General features: G+C 35.2%; 1 pseudogene; it reads left to right on the top strand.

Annotated features, from left to right (window-relative positions):
• The first annotated feature begins 83 nt into the window (after positions 1-83).
• On the top strand, positions 84-559 carry LOC127150763 (uncharacterized; annotated as a pseudogene).
• Positions 560-4,977: the final 4,418 nt, after the last annotated feature.

Here is a 4,977-nt window from a genome sequence, read left to right as displayed (position 1 = left end):
ACGGGTACATTATTAAAAGTTTTGTTAAAAAGATTGGTTTATTAGGATTATGGTTTCTAAACAAAGTATGTTTGTTTTTCAGCATGAATAGCTCGATACTTCAATTGTTAGCTTCTGAGAAACTTAACGGCGATAATTATGTGGCATGGAAATCGAATCTTAACACCATACTAGTGGTTGATGATTTAAGGTTTGTCTTAACTGAGGAATGTTCTCAAACCCCTACCTTAAATGCAAACTGAACTAGTCAGAAAACATACGATCGATGGATAAAAGCAAATGAGAAAACACGTGTCTACATCCTTGCTAGCATGTCTGATGTTTTAGCAAAGAAACATGAATCCTTAGCCACGACTAAAGAGATAATGGATTCATTAAAAGGAATGTTTGGGCAACCAGAATGGTCCCTAAGACACGAGGCAATTAAATACATTTACACTAAGCGAATGAAGGAGGGGACTCTATTAGAGAACATGTCCTAGACAGGATGATGCACTTCAATGTTGCTGAGGTAAATGGTGGTGTCATCGATGAGGCTAATCAGGTTCGCTTTATCTTAGAGTCTTTTCCAAAGAGCTTCATACCATTTCAAACAAATGCTTTCCTGAACAAGATAGAGTTTAATCTGACAACCCTTCTAAATGAGCTCCAGTGTTTCCAGAATCTTACCATGGGTAAGGTAAAAGAAGTAGAAGCAAACGTTGCTACTACAAAAAGAAAATTTTCAAGAGTATCGTCCTCTAAATCTAAGGTTGGACTCTTCAAACCTAATCGAAAGATTGAAAAGAAGGGAAAGGGAAAGACTCCCAAACAGAACAAGGGAAAGAAGACTACAGAAAAAGGTAAGTGTTACCACTGTGGTGAAAATTGGCATTGGTTAAGAAACTGCCCAAAATACCTTGCTAAAAAAAAGTAAAAAAAGAAGCACAAGGTAAATATGATTTACTTGTTCTTGAAACATGTTTAATGGAAAATGACAATTCTACCTGGATATTAGATTCAGGAGCCACTAATTATATTTGTTTCTCATTTCAGGAAAATAGTTCTTGGAAAAGGTTTTCTAAGGGCGAGATCATTCTCAAAGTTGGAACTGGAGAAATGATCTCAGCTAAAGCAGTGGGAGACTTGAAGTTGTTTTTTCATGATAGATATATCATGCTCAAGAATGTCTTATATGCTCCTAAAATGAAGAGAAATTTAATATCTATCTCTTGTATGTTAGAACATACGTATAAAAAATCTTTTGAGATTAATGAAGCGTTCATTTTTTGGAAAGGTATTCATGTTTGTTCTGTTATACTTGAAGACAACTTATATAAGTTAAGACCAACACGAGCAAATTTTGTCTTAAATACTAAAATGTTTAGAACAGTTGAAACTCAGAATAAAAGAAAAGTTTCTTCCAATGCCTTCTTGTGGCATTTAAGACTTGGTCACATAAATCTCAATAGGATTGGGAGATCGGTTAAGAGTGGACTTCTAAGTCAGTAGAAGATAACTCTGTACCTTCATATGATTCTTGTCTTCAAGGAAAAATGATCAAAAGATCTTTTACTGGAAAAGGTCTTAGAGCCCAAACGCTCGTACATTCGGACCTCTATGGACCAATGAATGTCAAAGCTCGGAGAGGATATGAATATTTCATTAGTTTTATTGATGATTATTCAAGGTATGGTCATGTTTACCTAATTCAGAACAAATCTAATTCTTTTGAAAAGTTCAAAGAATATAAGGCTGAAGTTGAAAATGAATCAGGTAAAACAATAAAGAGACTTCAATCAGATCGAGGTGGAAAGTATATGGACTTGCAATTCCAAGACTATTTGATAGAACATGGAATCCAATCACAACTCTCTGCACCTAGTATGCCTCAACAAAATGGTGTACCAAAAAGAAGAAATCGAACTTTGTTGGACATGGTTCGCTCTATGATGATTTTTGCTCAGTTGTCGGATTCTTTTTGGGGATATGCTTTAGAAACAGCTATCTATATTTTAAACAATGTTCCCTCTAAAAGTGTTTCTGAAACACCTTATGAGTTATGGAAAGGGCGTAAAGGTAGTTTTCGTCATTTTAGAATTTAGGGATGTCCAACACACGTGTTGGTGCAAAATCTTAAAAAGTTGGAACATTGTTCAAAATTATGCCTATTTGTAGGTTATCCAAAAGAATCTAAAGGTGGTTTGTTATATGACCCTCAAGAAAATAAAATATTTGTGTCGACAAATGCTACGTTCTTAGAGGAAGACCACATACAAAATCATCAAAAGTACTACAGATAAACCTAGTTCGTCCACTAAAGAACAATGTCCAAAAACACCTCAAGAAGTTAAGGATACGAGTAACATTCCCTATGTTTCTGCTGTTGGGAGCCTGATGTATGCAATGTTATGTAGTAGATCTAACATTTGCTATTCAGTAGGGATAGTTAGTAGATATCAGTCCAATCCTGGACGTGATCATTGGACAGTCGTTAAGAATATTCTAAAATATCTTAGAAGAACAAAACATTACATGCTTGTGTATGGTTCTAAGGATCTAATCCTTACTGGATACACTGACTCTGATTTTCAATCTGATAAAGATGCTAGAAAGTCTACATCGGGATCAGTTTTCACTCTAAATGGAGGAGCAGTAGTATGGACAAGCGTAAAACAATCTTGTATTGCTGACTCCACTATGAAAGTTGAATATGTACCAACCTGTGAAGCAGCAAATGAAGCAGTATGGCTTAAAAAGTTCTTAACAAATTTGGAAATTGTTCCAAATATGCATCTGCCAATCACCTTATACTGTGACAACAGTGGTGTAGTTGCAAATTCACGAGAACCTAGAAGTCATAAACACGGAAAGCACATTGAACGAAAGTACCATCTTATCAGGGAAATCGTACATCGAGGAGATGTTACAGTAACAAAAATCTCCTCCGAACAAAATATAGCTGATCCGTTTACAAAAGCTCTCACACGCTCAAACATTATTGTTGCATGCAAATTGCTCTCAATGTCTCTATTCACTCCATTAAAACTAAGTCCTTATCGTGTACAAGTTTTCCTATTGCTTGCCCAAGTATAAGCAAAACAATAGGTTTATCTGGATGATCTAGAGCCGAACATAGGGAATTGATATCAAAGGTTAGTTCTAGGATTTACTCATCATTCAGATGGTATAAAAGAATAACAAATAATGAATAAATAAATATAAGTGGAAATAAAACTACTGATGTACTCTAGAGATTCTATAAAGGGGAGTTAAGTGGATGCAAAATGGAGATGCGAACTAACTCTTATTAAGAATAGGTAAAGGAATATTTATGCATGATTAAGCGATTAGATCATGAAGGTCTCGATGCGACAAACCCCTCATAACTAGTCTATGATTAAGGCGAGCTTCTCCCAGAGTCTTGAAATGTCATACTTGTCCTCCTGTCGGGTACAAATGACTCAACCTAGTTAGGTGAGATATATCTAGAATAATTCACATGTAAAACATATAAACTTTGCGTTTATGGACAACAACCTCTCGACACCTATTTCCCACACTTGTTCTCCTTTCGGGATACAAATGGTGGAAGTTATCTCATCAAAGTAATAGTTTGTCTCCAAACTCCTCCTTGCGCGTGTTAGCCATATCCTTGCTACTTGCCCTTTCGGGTAGTTGGCGATATACACTAGCTAAGTGATGAAAATAGCTCAACTAACGTGGTAAGAGTTATGAGTAAAACAACTTATCAAGAACTTATCATAAGACTAAACTACAAATAACACATTGGCATGTGAATAGTAAAGAGATGAATGGATTGAAGGGGTATAAACATGTAATATAATAAAAAGAGTATGGGCCTTCGACCATCGTACAATATGAACAACATATATTACAAAGAATACAAAAATAGAAAGAAAAGTGAGTGGAAAATGTTTACAAGTTAGGTGAAAATAGAAAATGGATTTCCTTTTCTTCAAACTCTAAGCTCTTACTCACAGCTTGGTTAGAGAAGAAGGAATCTCTTTACAGACAGCGGAAAGGCTACTCCTTTTTGCCACTCTCTAGGTTTTTGCCCATTCAAGCAATTTTTGTGTCCATTCAGACCTCTGGCTGGATATAAGCATATGATTTTTCACACAGTCGGCGACCACTTTGCTTAATAGTGAAAGTGTTCTTTATATAAGCAACTTTCAGCAAGAAACTTCTATTCTTTTGATCATGTCAACGTCGAAGGTTGCCATTGTCAAGTCACATCATCCCCAACTACCACTCTTACCTTTTAATGAACTATCCTCGCGTAATGATGAAGCTTCTCGCCTAGCATTTGTTCTCGCCAGACGAGGATCTTCTCATGTAACTCTTACGCGATATCCTCTGTGATTCACTAATCTCTTCTTCTGTTTTTATTTCTACGTTGAGACACTGCAACGTGGTGAAACAAGCATGGATGCTTATGTAACGTGTATTTCTAAATACTTATGTTTTTTCAACATAATTATGGCATTTTGATACACTTCTTCTATATTTTGGCCTCGTTATTCTATAGAAAATGCTACGATAACTTGTATTTTTACAAGTTATCGGTGTGCGAGCTTCAGATCACTGTATCGAGCCTTCTAGACGGTTATTTTCAATTCTTTTCTATAAATATCATATTTTCTCCTAATTACACATAACTCAACTTTATTTTTCACTTTAATTCTCAAATGCCCCCAAATTCTCTCTAGAAATAAATTTCTCTCAGAAATTCTTCTGTCTCCTTTATCATTTTTCTTTCAAATTCCAGCAGATTTTCTTTAATCCAAATGGAGGGATAAACACTTTGTGAGGTAAGGGGCATTGGAGTTGTTAATCTTTTGAAGGGTCTTCGTCAATTTTATCAAGAATTGTTGTAGAAATTCTTTTAATTTCTTTCAAGAATTTTAATTCAATTTTCTGTATTTTTGTTTCCAAATTCATTGATTGAATTTGATTCTTGAAATCCTGAAGCAT

The sequence above is a fragment of the Cucumis melo genome, chromosome 8 (genome assembly GCF_025177605.1).
Source record: "Cucumis melo cultivar AY chromosome 8, USDA_Cmelo_AY_1.0, whole genome shotgun sequence".
NCBI classification, from domain to species: Eukaryota; Viridiplantae; Streptophyta; class Magnoliopsida; order Cucurbitales; family Cucurbitaceae; genus Cucumis; species Cucumis melo.
This window is presented reverse-complemented; position numbering and strand designations above follow the sequence as displayed.